Here is a 20,795-nt window from a genome sequence, read left to right as displayed (position 1 = left end):
ATTATTCTCTGGAGAACACTCACTAATACATCTTATCATCCCTGGAAAATCTAAACTGCAGAATGGCTCCTTCCCTCTGACCCAGTCACATTTCCAGAGCACTCACTTCCTTTTTTTTTTTTTTTTTTTTTTTTTTTCGGTACGCAGGCCTCTCACTGTTGTGGCCTCTCCCGTTACAGAGCACAGGCTCCAGACGCGCAGGCTCAGTGGCCATGGCTCACGGGCCCAGCCGCTCCGTGGCATGTGGGATCTTCCCGGACCGGGGCACGAACCCGTGTCCCCTGCATCGGCAGGCAGACTCCCAACCACTGCGCCACCAGAGAAGTCCCCAGAGCACTCACTTTCTAACTGTTGCTTTGGCTGTTCTTCACCTACAGTGAGACTTTCAATCCCTGGGCCACTTTCTTCTTGCAAACCATCAACTGCCTTCTAGCTTCAGTTTCCATTCTCAGCTGAGCACTCAATGCTGCCACTGTAATTTCCTCAGAATTTATTCCATCGTTTCACCTTATCCTTCAAATCACGAAGGTTATCAATAACTTTTATTTGCCCAACCAATCAATACTTTTCTGTTCTACTTTACTTAAGATCTTTATGTCTTTTAACTCTATCGATTCTCTTGATTACTCTGTGTTTCTAGACATTATATTTGCTGCAAACATAAAGAATATGTAAGGATCGCTTTTACTACAGGATGTATCCTGCATGAAGGTCATAGGTCTTCATTTTATTTCACTGGACACTCCAGTGCCTAGCACAGTTTCTGTTTAGTAGTAAATAGATGCTTAATAAAATCTCATTAAGCGAATAAGCCTTCTCACGAAGAATTCTATATCAGTTGATGACGACAGGCATAATCAGTCATAATAATGGTTATTATCATTAAAGTAGAAAGTGGGGAAATGTTGAGGACGAGGTATTTAGTTCATGATAATACTTCTTCCTTTCATCTTTGATAAGTGACAGCAAAGAGGTCATTTAGCCCATAGGAATAATGACGTAGAAATGCTATACACTCCATTCTATCCTACAAGTTAAGCCAAAGATACATGAACTTTCCTGTAGAATGAATCTTGTAGTAAAAGTATCATCTCATAGTCTTTAAAATACATTCTCAACAAACATGATGTCTAAAGACACAGCCTGGTTTAGTGGAAAGCATACCTGACAGGGAACCGCAGACCTCACTTGTAGCTCTGGTTCTGGTTAATTTGCTGTGTTTTCTAAGAGAAGTTAGTTAACTTCCTTAACATTCAGTGTCATTACAAGTGAAGGGATTGGATTTGATTATTTCTAAGGTCTCTTTGAGGTCTAAATTTCTATTCTAGTCTAATGAGATTTAAATTTTTAAAGGTTTTACTTCTTACTCCCTTTATTTTTAAATGTAAAAATCACCATGCAGCACTTTTCGTTGCCTAAAAAAAGTTTCTTTGTCAGCATTTCAGGATGCTTAGACATAAACCTTTATATGCTCTAACACCAAAAAATGCTAATTTTTCAGTCATCTTAATGTTTTTAGACTCCATAGAGTCTGTCATATTATTAATTTTTTTAGTGGGACTAGTAATAAATAATATAAAGTAAGTCTTTAAAGTTGGTATGTATTTTGCCTTTTTTCACTTAAATTGGACATTACACTATTTTACGACAGATTATCATAACAAATGAAAATATGAATGCAGATATGTAATAGCTACTAGCACCTTGTATTTATAAGATCACTTTAAACTTATGTTGAGAATGATGTCTATTTACTTTACTATTTGGGTATTTTCAAATCAGGATTAAAATACTACCACCATTAATATATGGTACAATTAAGCACTTCTTATCAGATTTATAGAATAACATACCATAAAAATTTCTCAATACAAAAAAAGAATATTTCTAATCCTTAATCAATATACAGTTATTATGGGCAATATTTAGTGTAGTCATAGTACACAAGAACGTTGAAATTAACTTTTCAAAAGCCAGGACAGAGTATGAAATGTCACAGAAAACTAGTTAAAGTTAATAATCCTGATTTAACTCACTTAGTCTATTTTTCCCCTTCTGTCAAATAAAGGGCTTAGATTAGATGATTTGAGATAGAATATTTTGTGACTCTGTGAGGAAAGGAGGGTAAGTACTGAATGATAATGGGATTTAAGGTAGACCTGGAAATGTATAGGATTGTCATAGCAGAAGAGAGACAGGACTCCCAGGCAGAGAGTACAGCTTAGATATGTCTTGACTCATCTTTTGTTTAAACGATGGAGATAAAATGATAATTAAAACTCTACCTGCATAGTCAGATATTTCAGCTACTAGTCAAATGTAGCTCTTAAAACATAATTTTAAATTAATTTAAATTAAAAATTCATTTCCTCAGTCACACTAAACACATTTCAGGTTCTCAGCAGCCATATGTGACTACCCCACTGGACAGTTCAGACATTTCTATCATAACAGAAATTTCTACTGGTCAGCAATGCATCTAGATAACAATAACCAAATGGAAACAGGGAAATCCAGTGTCTATTTGACTATAATATGGTCTGTATCTTGCTTAAGAGAAGGTAGAAATAACTTTAGACTTTATTTTAAACTATATAATTAATATGTTTGCTGACAAAAATAAGATCTCCATGCATGCAGAGAAAAAGAAGGGAGTGTAGAAAATTATCAACCCCAAAGAAGTCACAGAAGGAGAAAAATTACAGCGGAAAAGATAGATTTCTTAAGATTGGATTCAGCTATGAGAAACACACACACACACACACACACACACACACAGATATAGATTTAAATATGGAAGACGTTTATTTTGTGCTCACATTAATCACATAAGTGTCCAGAGATAAGAAGTCCAGAGCTGCTCTGGTCACACAGTTCAATGCTGTCCTGAAAGACTATTCAAGTCACCATTCAGCCATTTCTGGGATGTGGTCCTGGTCTACATGGTCTAAGGAAGCATGAAGAAGAAGAAGAAGAAGAAGGAGAAGAAGGAGAAGGAGAAGGAGAAGGAGAGGAAGAAAGAACATCCTCCACTGTCTCCTAATAAAGACTCTGGAAGGCTGTATGCTTTATATCCCATTGGCCAAAATGTAGTTACATACTCACACTTAACTCCAGGGTGGCTGGAACATGTAATATTTATTGCAGTCAGCCATGTGCCCAGCTAAGAGGTCTGTTCATTCAGAAGAAAGGGAGAATGCATATTGTGGAACACTGCCAAAGATAAAAACACAAAATAAAATATTTTTATAGCTGTGACATATCAGTGATTATAATAAATATTAACAGATTAAACTTTTATACAAAAAGATAAAAATTGTGACTACTATCTAATCCATCTATAAACTTCTTGCTAGAAATATATATGAAACAAAAACATACAGAAAGGAAGAAAATAAAAGAATTGGAAAAGTATACTATGCTAATAATAATTAATTTCTAGTAATATTAAAATTAGATGAAATAATATTAAAGGCAAAAGGCATTAATAGGGATAAAAGGAACACAGAATCTCCATGAAATAGAAAAACTATGAGCTTGTATGCACCTAACCACACAGCTTCAAAATACATAAAGCAAAACCAGAAAGAATTATTAGCAGAAACTAATAATTCCACAATCGTAGTGGGGAATTTTAATACAAGTATAACAGAAACCGATTAAACCAAATAATCAAAGATTTAATGTTCAACAGTGCATGTTTGTTCTAGTACGTATATAGAAATCCTGCATACAAATAATATAAAATATGTACATTTTGGTTAAACTTCTATCTTCAAATAATTTTAAACTTACAGAAATATTGCAGAAATAGCACAAATAACACAGTTTCATACACCCGCTTCCAACTTGCTTTTATATTAACATCTTACATAAACGTAATTATTAAACTAAGAAATTATCATTAGTACAACACAATTAAAGACTTTATTTGGTCCTCTCCAATCTGTGACAGTTTCTCAGTCTTTCCTTGTTTTTCACCAGCATCACACTTTTGGAGACTATGGGTCAGTTATTTTGTGTCTCTCAATTTGGATTTGTCTGATGTTTTCTCATGATCAGATAGAGTTTATGCATTTGGGGCAAGAATACCACAATTATGCTGTGCGCTTTTCAGTACATCTTGGCAGGGAGCACATAATGCCCATATGTCTTATTATTGGACATGTCACTTGCTTAAGCTGGTGTCTGCCGTGATTTTTCACTCTGAAGTTATAATTTTCCCCCTTTTAATCAAATATCTTAAGGGAGACTTCTTGAGACGAGGCAAATATCCTGTTTCTCTTCTAATTTTTGCCTAGGAATTTGAGCATGCACTGGCAACCCTTGCCTGAAATAATGATTCCCTGGTGTTCTAATGGCAATCCACTGTTTCCCTCTCTCATATATTTATTCATTGGAATTTTTCTGTAAGAGAGCCATTCTTTCTTCCCACCTTTTTACTTATTTGTTCATATTAGTATGGACTCATAGATGTTTAAATTCTATAGGTTCCTTATTTATTTTGTTCCTGCAATCGCTGCACCTTTGGGCATCAGGACCTCCTTAAGTTGGCTCCTTTGCCCTTGCGATCTGCCCCATTGCTTTTTGAGAACTTCCTTATTTTTTTAAAATTAATTTATTTATTTATGGCTGTGTTGGGTCTTCGTTTCTGTGCGAGGGCTTTCTCTAGTTGTGGCAAGCGGGGGCCACTCTTCATCGCCGTACGCGGGCCTCTCACTATCGCGGCCTCTCCTGTTGCAGAGCACAGGCTCCAGACGCGCAGGCTCAGTAATTGTGGCTCACGGGCCTAGCTGCTCTGCGGCATGTGGGATCTTCCTAGACCAGGGCTCAAACCCGTGTCCCCTGCATTGGCAGGCAGATTCTCAACCACTGCGCCACCAGGGAAGCCCGAGAACTTCCTTACTTTTTTTTTTTTTTTAACATCTTTATTGGGCTTCCTTACTTTTTGACATCAATGCTCCAGGCTCATCTCTTATTTTCCCTACTTCAGCCCTGGAATGTACCACTTCTCCAAGGAACCTTGAAAATGGTTAAAGCTTGTTCTCAAAATCATTTTTTTAAATTTCATAATGCAGGAAATATTATTTCTCCATAATTTCAGCTGTTGAGTTGTTTGTGCAGCCACTACACAGAACAGCTGCACCATTAAATGGGCATTCGTTTTCAATTATAGTTTCTTAAGGAGAAAAATGCCTTAAAGTTAGTTAAACAGCTAAAATTTAGAGTTCTTAGTTTCCTTCATTTAAATTTTTGAGTACTGTACACTGAACAATTGCACAAAGATTAGATTTATTATGTAATCTCCAACATTCTGCCTCGTATTGCTTAAATTGTGTAAACATTTGTTGGTTCAAAAAGTATTGAATATTCTCTCTTAAGTAGCTGACATACTCTTTGTTAATATGCTAATTTCATTCTCAAAGTCTAACTTAATCCTCAAATTTATTGTCCTACATATTTAACCATTTGAAAGTTTGTAGTGGTTTTCTTCATGGTATTAATATTTATAGTCATTATTAGTTACTACAGCATTGTGCTTTTGCAATAATAAATAGACACTTTTGTTTCAAAATAGCCTTTCATCACGAAAACAACATAAAGAGAATTTTCTTTCTGAGTACCATCTAGATCATTTATATATATTTGTAAATGAATATTCAGATACAGAAAACCCAAATAACATGTTTTATTTGTATTGCTGATGTTGTAACCATATTTAAATATGAAAGAAACCTTTGAGGTCACAGAATTATTGATCATACTCAAGTTCAGGGATGCCAGAAATTATATGGAAGTTGGCTTGCAGCTCTTCAGTCTATTAAGAACCAAGGTTGAAGTTCCACTAAATAGCTGGTTTTGGCCAAGTATCAAAGCCAAACAAAATCTCCATGCAACTCTAATAACTAGGAATAAATCTAACATAAATTATAATAACATGTTGAATAATATTAATAAGGACTTGCATAAATGGAAATAAATCATGCTCATGGTTGAAAAGCCATGATATTATAAAAATATAATTCTCTCCAAATGAATTATTAATTTCAACTCAATTCCAAGCAAAATTCCAGTGGGTTTTTTTATAGAACTTGACAATCTTATCCCAAATTCACATAGGAGAACAATGAGACAAAAATAAGTTTAAAAAAAAAATAGGGGGTCTCCAAGGGATCTCCAAGGACATCTTGAGGAAGAGGAGAGATTTCCTAATTTGAACAACGATGCCACATGAGTTTGCATGGCTCAGTGGGTCTTGTCCTAACAAATGACAAGCCTTGGTATAAAGGTATAAATTAGACATATGCAATAGAATTCAGAGGACAAAAACAGACCTGTGAATATTTAGAAAATTGATACACAATAGAAAGGGCATTAGAAATAAATGAAAAGTTTGTTTTTCAATAAATGTTACAGTGAGAACAGATTTTATTATACATAATAAAAATAAAATAAGAGATATACTTTACAATCCATTCTAAGTGAATGAAAATCTACTCTGTAAAATTTTTGAAAGAAAACATAGTAGATATCTTTATATCTACAAGGTAGAGAAAGGCTTCTTAAACATAATTCAAAAGCCTCAAAACATAAAAGAGAAAGTTGATCAATTTAAATACATTAAATTTTTAACTCTTCAACTAGAAACCGTAAACAAGTGAAAAGATCGGTTGCCAATTGGGAGATGCTATTTGCAATTCATGTAATTGACTAAGAATTAGGTATAAGAACATACAAAGAGCTCTTACTAGTTAATAAGAAAATAGGCCAACAACAAAAACGTGAGAAAGAAAATGAATAGTTAATCCAATGACAAGCCAATGTCCGATAAAGGTATGGAAATATACTCAAGCTCATTTCTAAGTAGGGAAATGAAAAAAAATAGCAAAATATTATTTCCTATCCATCAGATTGACAACATTGAAAGTGCTTGATGATATTAACCATTGGTAAGGTTGTGGAAAAATAGGGAACTTGTATACACTGCCAAAAGCGTAAAGTGTATACTCATTCCCTGGAGGGCAATACGGCACCATCCTGGTAAAGTTGTAGATACACACATTTGAACATTTAAGTAGGTACTCTTCTAGAGAAATCCTAGTGTGTGTGGCAAGCAGACATATGGTGTGACATGCATGTTTATGACAGTGAAAGATAGGGCACAGGCCTAACTGCTCATTGAATAAATTGTGATGCACTCCATCAAGAGCAGAATGTACAGGACCTAAAAATGAATCATTCAGGGATGTATGTATTAACACGGTGAAAACTCAAAAACAGAATACTGAAAAATAATGGCAAGTTAAATAATGATATTCACAGTCTCAGACTATTTGTATAAAGACTGAAAATATACAAAACATGACATAGTGTGGATGTATAGATCCTTGTGCAGTAATAGTATAAATGCATACACGAAACTGACAAACATTCTAGTGAACAAGATATGAATGGAGGGCAGAGAGACAGTCTGGGAAAGGTAGCCAAGTACTGCAATTCTTTCTGTGATCTTTCATTTCTTTAAAAAATCTGTATTTTTTAAATACAGATTGAATGTATCAAATTGTTAAAGATTTGATAAAGCTTCGTGTTGTTCGCTTGGTGTGATGATTGTAGTGTTTCCATACTCTTCTGTATGCTTAAAAAAATTTGCTGATAAAAATGGAGGTTTTACCATGTACATTGAATAAGGAATGATAATAGAGCCAAAAGTAACATAATTATCATAGTAAACACAGATACAGGACAAAACACATAAGTCAAAAAAATAAAATAAAAGAGTAAAATAAAATAAAATTTAAAAGTTACAGCAAGCACTGCGCAACTTTCCTCCTCTGTATCTGTAAAGTACCCCCTTTGAGTAATAAGGAAGTTTGCGTGGGAGTGAGCGCAGCTGCCTTATAAATCAATCAGCAGAAGAGCAGTTAAAGACGGTCATTTGCACTGTGTGCTCAGGAGATACATTTCCTGTCAAAAATAAAATCTTCTTGTCCAAAACAAAATAACATGGCCATAATGTGACTAAGGGCTGAATGAATCAAACAGCAAGGATCAGAAAGAGATTCCTCTGAACTTTATGAATTACCAAAATTATGTATGATGATGTAAAGTTATGTTTAGGTAGGAGACATAGACTTTATCTTTTAAGAGTGAAAATTTAAAGTTAAAATTGAGTTACCCTATGAAGAGCATGATACTTTAAATCATCTTTTGACACTTAAATAACTGATCACCATGATTTTAATTTAACAAAGTCATTTATTTCACGGGGAACTGATGATTTCCCCTAGATTTCCAATTGCACTTTCAACCACGTAAGTTCTGACATTAGCTAGCGCAAACATTCCACCTATTTATAAAATTCCCCGTACCCTGTTGCCATTTAGCACAGCGAATACCCATTTTTAAACAAAATGGTGATACATTATGACAGCCAAAGGGCAGAGCTTTTTACCCGGACAGAGATTCATCATTTTTTAATGTAGCACAGCTTGGTGTTTGCACTGTCATCAAGCACTCTGAAAGGTGCTTGGAGAGACTGATGACCTAAACATTACTGAAACTTAATAATACCGTCAGCAACTGCAGGTTGATATCGCACCCAACGGAAATAGTACCTTCATTCTCGTCCATGCTCATTGTTGGCCAAGTTATATTAATATTTTGACCAGATAAAATGTTAGAGGAAACTGAAATCTTTTTCTATAATAGTAATTATATGATATTTTGATATGGTTTTAGCGAGTGCCATGCAAACGTAATTCCGTTGCACATATACCCGGAAGTGGGGCTGCTGGGTCATATGGTACTCCTATTTTTAATTTTATGAGGAACCGCAATACTGTTTTCCATAGCAGCTGCACTACTTAACCTTCCCACCAAAAGTGTGCAAGCGTTCCAATCTCTCCACGTCCTCAAATTGAAATCGGGATCTCAAAGCGATATCTGCCTCTCCATGTTTTTGTTTTTGTTTTGTTTTTGCGGTACGCAGGCCTCTCACCGTTGTGGCCTCTCCCGTTGCGGAGCACAGGCTCCGGACGCGCAGGCTCAGCGGCCATGGCTCACGGGCCCAGCCGCTCCGCGGCATGTGGGATCCTCCCGGACCGGGGCACGAACCCGCGTCCCCTGCATCGGCAGGCGGACTCTCAACCACTGCGCCACCAGGGAAGCCCTGCATCTCCATGTTTATTGCAGCATTATTCACGATAGCCAAGATATGGAAACAACCTAAATATCCATCAACAGATGAATGGATGAAGAAAATAACGTATATACATAGAATGGAATATTATTTAGTCTTCAGAAAGCAGGAAAGCCTGCCGCGTGCAACGTGTATGAGCCCAGCGCGCATGATGCTGAGTGAAATAAGCCAGTCGCAGAAGGACAAAGACTGCATGACTCCAGTTGTATAAAAGGATCTAAAGTAGTCGAGCTCCAGGGAAGCAGAGAGTAGAAGGGTGGTTACCAGGAGCCGGGGGAGAGGGGAAACGGGGAGTTACTGTTCTACAGGTACAAAGTTTCATTTATACAAAATCAATAAATCCTAGAGATCTGCTGTACAACATAGTGCCTATAGGTGACAACACCATACTGTGCTCTTAAAATTTTCTTAAGAGGGTATATTTCATGTTAAGTGTTCTTAACAGAATTTCAAAAATTAATCACTTGCAAATCAACTGTAAACATTATGCAACAAAATATAAATGGGTTTATCAAGACAGCCTTTTACTGACTACATGACACATGGGAAGCACCGAATGGAGACTAGAAAGAAAATAACATCATCCTGTTCACAAATGTATTTAATGTCAAAACATATCCCCAAAGAGCCCATCCTACATTTTATGTATGCCACCTGCAATATACATCTATGAGATAAATGTATCAAAGAAGATGATTTTTTTGGCTTCTTTTTTTCCAGAAAATGCTTTACTTCCTATTATTGATTTGAGAGTTTGATGAAAGTATATTTTGCCTGAAAGTGCCTCTACTTGGACCAAAGAAGATTTTTCTATGTATATAATTTACCCAACTTCAATAATTTCACTGAGAAGTATCAGAAATTATGGCATGATCTCTGTGAACAAAGGGTTACAAGGTAAAGATACAGCTTCTGTAATATTCCAAAAGTAGCTAAGTTGTCAATTTTAACACCACAGTTGATTCACACTCATTTCATAGCTTACTATTTATATCCTTTTTAGAGCTCTTTGCATGTATATAAAATTCAAGAATACAATTCAATAAATTACAAATCAGGGAGTGAATTTATAATTTAAATTCTGTTGTGAGCATTATCAACAAAGGCAGGCCATTAAAAAGGCTGTTTCTTCGCCAGTGAATTAATGCTAGAAGGACAAGTAGTGTAAACTATTCTGCCGACAGGCCAATAATGAAAACATAGTTAATGCGGTAAAGCTTGCCAACTACTGATGAGACTCAGGAGAAATTCCTTAACAGATGTTTCCCTGAGCAAATATATACTCTGCCTACTCTGATTATGATGGTCTTGAGAATTCGTGCTTTGATTCAACGTTCAGCTACTCTTCAGCAGGCTCATAAAAATATGATTCTTACAAAGAGGATATTCTACAACATTTTCCTTCCCCAAGAACCAACATATGACATATTTATTGTACTCAGTCCCATATGGTGAAGCACCTTTCATAGCACTATAATTAAGGTGTGTCCGCATTTTATTATGAACAAGAGGAGGCAAAGCCTTTTGGGGTTTTTTTGGGGTTTTTTTTTTTCATTTTATAAGCTTCCTTACGCTGAGTGCCCACTGACTGCAGTAATCTGCTCTGACCTCCCATCTGCCTCCTGCTAAGAATTTCTGATGTCTTGCTCCTGGCTGAATGATTTGTGTACAAACAGTTGAAAAGAGCTTGTTTTTGAAAACCAGGTGATTATTCCTGACGGACAGTTCCACCTTTCAGCTTCATGTCTAATCATTATAATATTCTGAAGACTTCTTTCTGGAATGAGCGTTAGCAGGAGATAGTTGGTGGTTTGTAAGAGCAGTAAAACAAAGTACACAGAGGGTAGTGACAGTTATTGAGTCACATTATGATGCCTGACGTTGGCACCTCTGTGGTTTTACTAATATCTATTTGTGTGTATTGAAGCCCTAATTATGTTAATTATTTCTTGCTAAAAATCTTCCACTTTCTAGATTTTTAATTGGGTGAGAAATACTAAAATATATACTTAGTAGTTGTGTGACATTGGGCAATTGATTTAAGTGGAGCTAAACCTCAAACTCCCTGAGCATTGGGAGGATAGTAAGAGCACCTACTTCCTCAGACAGTGTGAGGATCAGATTGGATCATCCACTCCAGAGGCTGAACACCGGCCCACGACAATGATCCACGTCATCTCCGTCCTTACACAGAGTGGCTCCGTCCTGGTCACGACAATGATCCACGTCATCTCCGTCCTTACCTAGAGTGGCTCCGTCCTGGTCACGACAATGATACACGTCGTCTCCGTCCTTACCTAGAGTGGCTCCGTCCTAGTCGTTACTACAGGTTCCTCACTCTGCACTTGCCTGAAATAAACCTCAGGTATCTCACTTTCTACCCAAAGCCAATCTTTTTAAACATTCTAAACTTTCTTAAAAATGCAAATGCAAGCAACAGATTAACCAAATCAATGGCTGCCGTAAGATTAATAATTATCCTCTAGGTTCCGTGAAGAAAGTCCATGTCTGTTTTATTACCATAGTCCCTATGTGCAGAGGTGTGTGCTTCGTAAAATATTCGTCTTTAGAGCTTTTTAAAGTTGTGATCTTATGTCTCGTTACATAAGTACTTAAGTGAAAATAATTCATTTTTGAGGCTGTGGATTCAATTCCTGCTGTGGTTGGAAAGTGAAATAGACAGCCTTGCTCTGGCATTATTTTATTATCACATGAATGTAGTATTAGAACCAATATTAACTCACACTTTCAACAAGAGGCTTTAAGCTAAAACCAGAAGACATGCCATGGTGTTATCAAAGTGCACTAAGCAAGCTGCCCTGACACAGTGATTGGCAGGGAACCAAAAACCCACAGGAATCCTGGGCAAAGAAGGGTCCAATACACCTCTTTACACCCCCTTGCCATGGCCTGAAAATGTTAATTGCTATTTCATGTCTCTTGTTGATAAACCACAGTTGTCCCCTGCACCCCTAATTTACATTTGCAGAATTTCCAGTACTTCAGGAGCATCTCTTCTCCAACCCGATTTAAAAGAGTAATTGCGGGCTTCCCTGGTGGCGCAGTGGTTGAGAGTCCGCCTGCCGATGCAGGGGACACGGGTTCATGCCCCGGTCCGGGAAGATCCCACATGCCGCGGAGCGGCTGGGCCCGTGAGCCGTGGCCGCTGAGCCTGCGCGTCTGGAGCCTGTGCTCCGCAACGGGAGAGGCCACAACAGTGAGAGGCCCACGTACCGTAAACAAAACAAAACAACAAAAAAAAACAAAAACAAAAACAAAACTAGGGCTTCCCTGGTGGCGCTGTGGTTGAGAGTCTGCCTGCCGGTGCAGGGGACACGGGTTCGTGCCCCAGTCCAGGAAGATCCCGCATGCCACGGAACGGCTAGGCGCGTGAGCCATGGCCGCTGAGCCTGCGCGTCCGGAGCCTGTGCTCCGCAACGGGAGAGGCCACAACAGTGAGAGGCCCGCATACCGCAAAAACAAAAAACAAAAAACAAAAAAACTAGTTACTACATTGTTGGACTTCCCTGGTGGCACAGTGGTTGAGAATCTGCCTGCTAATGCAAGGAACACGGGTCCGAGCCCTGGTTTGGGAAGATCCCACATGCCGCGGAGCAACTAGGTCCATGAGCCACAACTACTGAGCCTGCGCGTCTGGAGCCTGTGCTCCGCAACAAGAGAGGCCGCGATAGTGAGAGTCCCGCGCACCACGATGAAGAGTGGCCGCCGCTCACCGCAACTAGAGAAAGCCCTCGCACAGAAACGAAGACCAAACACAGCCAAAAATAAATAAATAAATGTAAAAAAAGAAAAAAAAGAATTGCATCTGTGCGTAATTAAAAAGAATAGGGATCTGGCTAATAATATTTCCCACTTATCTTTTGAGTATTCTGTATTTTTAGGTCATCTGAAAATATGAAGGGACAATCTCCTGTACAATGGTGAGAGCCCAATGATAATGCGGCTGTATCAAAAATTTATCAGCAGTAAATTAACCACCAGGACAGCCTCTGACGGTAACAACAGGATCATGAGCGCACATTCTGGGCTGTAATTCATAGGCTTCTTTTCGTTTGCATTCTCAAAGTTGACAGGTGGCAGATTCAATAATATATCCTTTTTTAAAAACTGGCCTTAATGCTTTATTATCACAAGCAAAATATTTCCACATGTCCTGATAGGCAAATCTTGTGAAGGATTTCCCTGTTATCAAGAGGTAATTCACCTGCGCCACCTTCCCTTACCAGCTGTGACGTTCTCAGCGGTTAGAATCATTAACCGGCTGCGTTACGCCGTTTCTCGTGCTGTCTGTCCTGTCACCTTCCAGCTCTCCGCGTTCTTTCCTTGCCTGTAGAGCCTCCTCAGAAATGCCCATCAGCATCACGGGTTCCTTGTTTTCCTCCTGCGGCCTGACGGGCTGCGACTTTGCCGTCGTCCTCCAGGGGGCGCTGCGGGACCGTGAGCCCGCTCTGCTTATTAAGAGCGGAGTTTCTGCCAATCTCCTACCAGCTCAGGTAGAGAACTACTCTTTGTTAGAGCAATAGCTCCTGCTTTTAACCAGTGCTATAGGCCACGGTTTTTGCTTCTGATTCCAAAAGACAACTTGTGTGTATGAATGAGATACAAACACCCAGCACCCTAAAGGTAGCTATGGTCTTTTTCTAAGTGGTGGTTTTGCAAAAAACATGCACTGTCTGTACAAACCTGTTAGTCTTACCAGTTCCTTATACAGGCCAGAATAGGCATTCTTTTTACTGAATTCTACTAAAATGCTGGCATATTTTTGCCTTTTAACTTATTATATTTAAACTATGAGTTAAATAGTAAACCTGAGTCTGTTTATTATAATATTATATATTATAGAATTATGTATTGATAATAGTTTATTATATCATTATAATTACATTATAATTGTATATTGCTACATCAGTATTCTTTATAGCAAATATTGTCCAAATATTTTAATACACTAATGTTAACATGCACCTAACCTACAACAAGAACTGTTTAGCCACATTGTAACTTTTATCAACAACACTGTGAAGCACTTAATATTTGTCACATATCTTCTATTTCACAGTAACATGTACATATCTTCTAAATTTGCTTTTTATACATATCACATTTATTTATGTTAAAACCCATCTTCATTCAGAAACAGTTTTAAAGATGGTTCCTGTGTTTAAAAGCATCTTTTACATGGTGTCTGTGCTACAAGTGAACTAGCTGAAATCATGAAGAAAACATCTGTTAAAAGGGATAAATCCTCTGTCAAAAATGTGCTATTAATCATTACGACAGGGCTCCCCTGGTGGCGCAGTGGTTAAGAATCTGCCTGCCAGTGCAGGGGACACGGGTTCGAGCCCCGGTCTGGGAAGATCCCACATGCTGCAGACCACCTAAGCCCGTGCGCCACAACTACTGAGCCTGTGCTCTGGAGCCTGCGAGCCACAACTACTGAGCCCACGAGCCACAACTACTGAGCCCGCGTGCCACAACTACTGAAGCCCGCACGCCTAGAGCCCATGCTCCTCAACAAGAGAAGCCACCGCAATGAGATGCCCACGCACCACAACGAAGAGTAGCCCCCACTTGCTGCAACTAGAGAAAGCCCGCACACAACAACGAAGAACCAACACAGCCAAAAATTTTTTTAAATAATTAGTTTAAAAAAATCATCACAACATTTATTGCTATAAAAGTATAAAAAGCAGACTGATATTTGTAAAACATAAGTAGGATCATGTCACATCCCTGCTAAAATCTTAGAGTGACTTCCAATTGGAATAAAAATGGTTAAACAGTCGCCAAAGCCCGACATGATCTCCTTCCCCCTCCCTGCCCTGCTCGCAGCTCCTAAGGTCACATCACCCTTCTCTCAGCTACCTCTTCTGTTTCCTTATAGTGATATTTTTGTATGTGTCATCTTCCATATCTGTAGTTGGGGTCAGAATATTGATTTTTGTGATATAATTTAAAATACTTATTTTCAGTAAATTAAAAAATACCATATGAAATAATGTTTAAAACTTTGCACCATATATCTGTTAACATTATCTCTTCCAAAGATCAATCTACATTGTTCAGAGAGATTTGGAGAATGGAATGAATCTTCTAGACACTCAATCAGAAGTGAAGATGTGTTTTTTTCCCTGTGACACCATTGGTATTTGATTGCTACAAAGCAGTCAGAGGGCTTTGCCTTGGAAAGGTATTCTTAAGGGTCAACTACTCCTACACAAAAGGCCAGATAATAACTGAAACTTGACTCTAATATATACCCACCTTACTTTATTATATAAAGGAGATTCTTTTCACAACAGAGCTTGAAGAATAAATATTCTTAGGCAAGAATTACAAAGGTTAATGTGTTAACTAGTAAACGTTTGCAAGCATAAGTTAAAATTTAAAATGCAACAAAATAATTTACCACAAAATGAAAACCTTCAAATAAGATATTAGAAAGACACTTTTTAAAGTTTCTTCTCTTAGTCTTTTTTCCCTTTCAATAAATTCTTTTTCAAATAATAAGTCATTGCTTTGAAGAAATAAACAAGTATAAATAAAACAAACACAATAAAAGTTAGTTTATGTCTGTGCACCTCTGCATCAGATAGCTTCACAAGCCAACTGAGCTTTCTCCTGTGGTTTCCGTGTGGTCGATACTTTTCATGCTGTGTATGTGCATTTATCTTTCAGTTGAATCTTCCATAATAAAATGAATCCCCCAGAGCTTCAAAGCCAATTAGCCTACAGTTGTGTTTTTCCTTTTTTCCCCATGAATTTCTACTTCAGTTAAAAATGCAGTTACTGATAAAAGCAACAACATAAAAGACATGTTTACATCCGACCTATATCAACAGATATATCAAGTTAGCCAATCTGTTAGTTAACAGTCAAGAGGATGTCGTATGGTCAGCACACTCAGATTAGCCCAGCTACCTCTGTGAGGAGATAAGACTCTTCCTTACTGAGTGCTGGACTGGATCTTCCATACCATGTTGTTGAAAGATCGGCTGGGTCTTGCTGTGCCTGAAGTGCAAATATATTCATTGTAATTTGTATTAATTAATTAATTGCAAATATATTAATTGCAATTTATATTAATTGCAATATATTAATTGCAATGAATGTAATTATTGGTTGATTAACTTTAACATACCAAGGCTTTGTTAGAAAAGAAAAATGCATTACCATTAAGTATAAAACGAAACATCGAAATCCCTTTAGCCATGAGCTGGGTGCCGTTTACTTTTATGATTTAAGAATCAAACAAAAGAGGAAAAGAGGTGTCATGCACTTAAGTCCGGGGGAGTTGGAATCATCTGCTTTATGAACTTCGTGAGTATGGTTTATACGTACACACTATGAGCATTGAATCAAGTATTTGCTGCTCACAAGTCTCATTAAAAATAGGTAAATGGGTTTTGACTGTGAGTCCAAGTGTGGCGGTTCTCGATGGTGGGCCGTGCTAAGTACTGTGGTTGGCTTGTTCAGCCTAGATCTCTACCCTGTCTCTGACTGAGATTTGGGAAAACTGAAAATGACATTTATCCATGGCAACTAGGCTTCCGGATGCAAATTAGTTTCCTCAGACTGAATGCACTCGAGTGAGATTTGTAAAGTGAAAATGAGTTCGAAAGCATCTCTTGTCCCTTTTGACGTTTTCCTAACAAACAAGGTCATGGAAATCTGAAGATTTTCTGCCTTCTTAACTGTCCTTTTTCCTGCTGCTTTTGTTTCGATAGGAGTCGCGTCAGAGGCAGTAAGGCGTTAGCTTTGTGAGACCGGATCCCTGGTCCCTGCACCGCGGCCGCTCTCAGTTCCAGTGGTTGTCCCAGTGGAATTGGTCCCTTGGGGATCTCTGCCCTTGATTGTGGAAGTCATTTCTGGTGCCTCAACTACAATCTGTCCTTCCAGTCTTCCTTAACGTAAGCCTATCATTCTCTGCATTTCATCTTTTCCTCCTTAAGATGTTTGGAGCGGATCCTGTTTTTACACTGTGCTGGAAGCAGGAGGAGGGACACGCTCTCTGAGTTTTCAATTCTCAGCCCAAGACATGGTTAGAAACTTAAGGAACATTTATCATCATCTCTTGCAGCCTCGAAACTGACATAGCCAGAAATCAGACAGTCAGTTCCTCTAATTTGCTAAATCACAACATAAATTGAATGCAAAGCCTTGCCATGGTTTGTATGTCAAAGCTTGAGCGTTTATTAAGAGAAAGTGGAGTCCTGACTGAGGACATTTTGGTGGATTCAAATGGACTTGACCCCTCTGTATCCCCAGAGACCAGTGAAAATACCTCGGCCAACAGTTCTTCCCTCTCTGATGAAACAAGCCTAGACTCGTGTGGAGACCCTGTGATACCTTCACCTCTCAAATGGGTGACAATTCCTTTTCCTCAACTCTGCCTCTACTGCACCCTGTAGCTATGACTGAGAGTGAGGTCCCAGCTTGTCCCAACAAGACAAATACAGTCTGACATAGGAAAAGGTACATCACGTATCAAGATGGATCTATGACTCTGCTAATATATATTGGCAGAAAGCTGAGGACTATGTGTAAGAATGGTTCCAAGAGGGCTAGACAAAGGAAAAAGAAATATAACTATTGATCAGGCCAAATATAGCAATATGGGTGTACCTACCAGGGATTATATGCTCACTGTGCTAACATAAACTTCCCAATATGGTATTAAATGTTGGCTTGGTTGGTCAACTGGGATATGGACTCAGTGGGTGGCCTGCACTAAATGAAGGTGAGATGCCTAAAATTTTTAGGATAGGGGCTTCCCTGGTGGCACAGTGGTTGAGAGTCCGCCTGCCGATGCAGGGGACACGGGTTCGTGCCCCGGTCCGAGAAGATCCCACATGCCACGGAGCGGCTGGGCCCGTGAGCCATGGCCGCTGAGCCTGCGCGTCCGGAGCCTGTGCTCCGCAGCAGGAGAGGCCACAACAGTGAGAGGCCCCTGTACTGCAGGAAAAAAAAAAAAAAAAAAAATTTAGGATAATATGGAAGAAGGAATTTTAAAACTTAGAAAGATAAGAATGGAATGGATTTATTTGATGTGCTCCTAAATCATTCAATCTATTATGCAAGAATTTCTCTTGAGGGGACTTCAGCATTAGATATCTAGCATTTAGAATAAATTGGTTATAAACCACTGGGGTAAAAAAAATGGGAAACTATGAGTCCACACTAAAATATATTAAATATATATATATATTCACCTTCATATATATGTTTACTTGTATATTTTGGTATAGACTTATACAGAAAATATATATGGTTATATATATGTATATAAGATATGTACTTATACAGAGAAGAAAGAAAGAGATAGAGAAAGAAAGAAAGGAAAGAGGAGAGGGGCTCTTGCTTTAGAAGAATGCCAAATGTTGATTGGTAAGTGTGAAGGGAATTGTGGAATTACAGTAATATAGTAAATATTGGTACAGGCAAGGATCATCAATTGATGCTAAAATCAGGGGGACAAATTTTGATAAGGAGCAAAATGTTTGTATGATCTTAAATTGTCCCTCTAGATTGTTTAGTCACTACAAGGCAAGGTGAAGAAATCAGACACGTTCACAGGGTGATAAAGATGTAGACTGACATTGTATGCCTCTTGATTTGATACCCTGAGAAGGACATCAAATCACGGTGTCTTTTATGTAGTGTTCTGCCTAGGAATACATAATCTAAATTTAATCATGAGGAAACATCAAACAAACTCAAAACGAGGAGCATTCTCTTCTGTTTTTTGAAAGGTAGGGGAGGATTGTATTCTGCACAAACGTTAATAATAGTAATAAATAGTAAAAATAGTGATAAAAGAAAAAGAAAGGCTTTAGAAGTGTTCCAAATTAAATGAGTCTCAAAAACACATGACAACTGAGTGCAATACCTAACCCTAGACTACATTTTATACTGGAGGCCAAGCAAATTCAACAGAACATTATTGGGTCAATGGACCAAGTTGGAAAATGGATGATAGATAAACAAAAGTATGAAATTTATGTTAAATTTACTGAAGATGATAACTGCACGGTTGTTACATGAGAATATATCTTTTTGCTTAGGAAATAAGTTTTTAGTGGCAAAAGACCCAGAGGTATGCAACTTACTCCCAAATGTTGAGCGGGAGAGTCCATTGATAAAGCAAATGGAGCAAACTATTAAAAATAAGTGAACCAGGGTCAAGGGCATTTGTTGTTCTTCGTATAGGCTTATTTTTGCACCTTTGCTGTAAGTTTGAAACTATTTCCAAATAAAAATTTTTAATATATATTTTTATTAAAAAAAAAAACCATACAGCACCTTGGAAGACATCCCCAGTCGACCTTATGTAAGGTGGAAATGCAGCGGTTGATATAGGCTCACTGATTTCCATGAGAAGGATTGGATCCCAGAGAGGAAAAGACTAAGCGGCAGCAATGAACTGCTAGAAACAAGGTGCTCATGATTACAAAGATAGGCAGCAGGGACAGAAAGATACCAGAATCATTTGCCCCATAAGGGTCTTTAGTAGCTTCTGACTTACCGTGGTATCTCTTGGACTAAAATGGTTGGGCAGATGACTTAGAGTCCAGCTTGGTCTGAGTCAACTTACAAATCTCGGGTGTTGTAAGCAAAAGCCTGTCTTTGACACCTGAAAAGAGTAGAAGGCCACCTCATCTAATTCCTAGGTGTAAATCACTTCTCAAGACAAACAGCGAGATTAAATAAAGAGTACAACAGATTCCCTTAAGGAAGGACCTGTGCATAGGGCCACTTACCAAGGGACTGGCATGGGAAATTCCCAGGCCTTTCAGGTCTCAGCTTGGACTAATTACTGAACTTGGATAAATACATGGGTTTTTAAGGATCCCCGTATGCTGCACCTCTATCTTCCCTGCCTGAGTTCAGAATCATTTGAGATTTAGACAATGGAAATTTAACTATATTTTTAATACTAATGAATATATTGGAAAATCTTGTCAGATGTGGTCAAGTAGCTTAGGTAATACACCAGTCACCCCAGTTCCCCAACCATGGACCTATCCAGACCCTTATGTTGGAACACAATGCAACCTCCACTCTCGCACATATGTTATGACACAAGTTGCCTAATTAACAGCCTCATTGGAGGCTATTACTTCAGTTGTCAAAGCTTGAGACTAAACTGAATGGACTATTTTGTGACCTGCTTGGCCATTTGACCCTTTATCTACAAGCCACTGAGTGGATAAATTGTAAGGACGTGGCATCTTAATCATTTGAATGGTTCACGAGTTAAAAAAAACAAACAAACAAGGTATAGAATTGCTATTAAGGCAACAAATAAGCAACACTTACCTATGGAAGGTTTCAAATTCTCTTTCATTTTCAGACTAGGGAATACATAAGGAGCTATGAAACATGTCAAAGATATAAAGGGATTACTGATAATGCAAATTTTTTTCAACCTAACAGCTGTGCAGAAAAATTTTCTTAATAATGATTGCATTTAATTACATAAAGAGCGGTAAAGTCTCTTTCATTTTATCTCAATAATGAAGCTTTGATTCTGAAGATAATCCTAGCTTTTCTCTGTCAAGGCCAGCATGTG

General features: G+C 38.1%; 1 protein-coding gene across 2 annotated transcripts in view; it reads left to right on the top strand.

Moving 5' to 3' along the window:
* NEIL3 (nei like DNA glycosylase 3) overlaps positions 1–20,795 on the top strand; it is a 109,645-nt gene that overhangs the window by 4,385 nt on the left and 84,465 nt on the right. Inside the window, exon 1 of one of the 2 annotated variants that reach the window (XM_073798704.1) lies at positions 17,016–17,133. The exons of the other annotated variant lie outside the window; for it this stretch is intronic. The gene's annotated coding sequence lies outside the window, so the exon portion shown is untranslated. Of the gene's footprint in view, positions 1–17,015; positions 17,134–20,795 lie in introns of those variants that run through there. 2 annotated transcript variants of the gene reach the window in all.

The sequence above is a fragment of the Tursiops truncatus genome, chromosome 21 (assembly GCF_011762595.2).
Source record: "Tursiops truncatus isolate mTurTru1 chromosome 21, mTurTru1.mat.Y, whole genome shotgun sequence".
NCBI classification, from domain to species: Eukaryota; Metazoa; Chordata; class Mammalia; order Artiodactyla; family Delphinidae; genus Tursiops; species Tursiops truncatus.
This window is presented reverse-complemented; position numbering and strand designations above follow the sequence as displayed.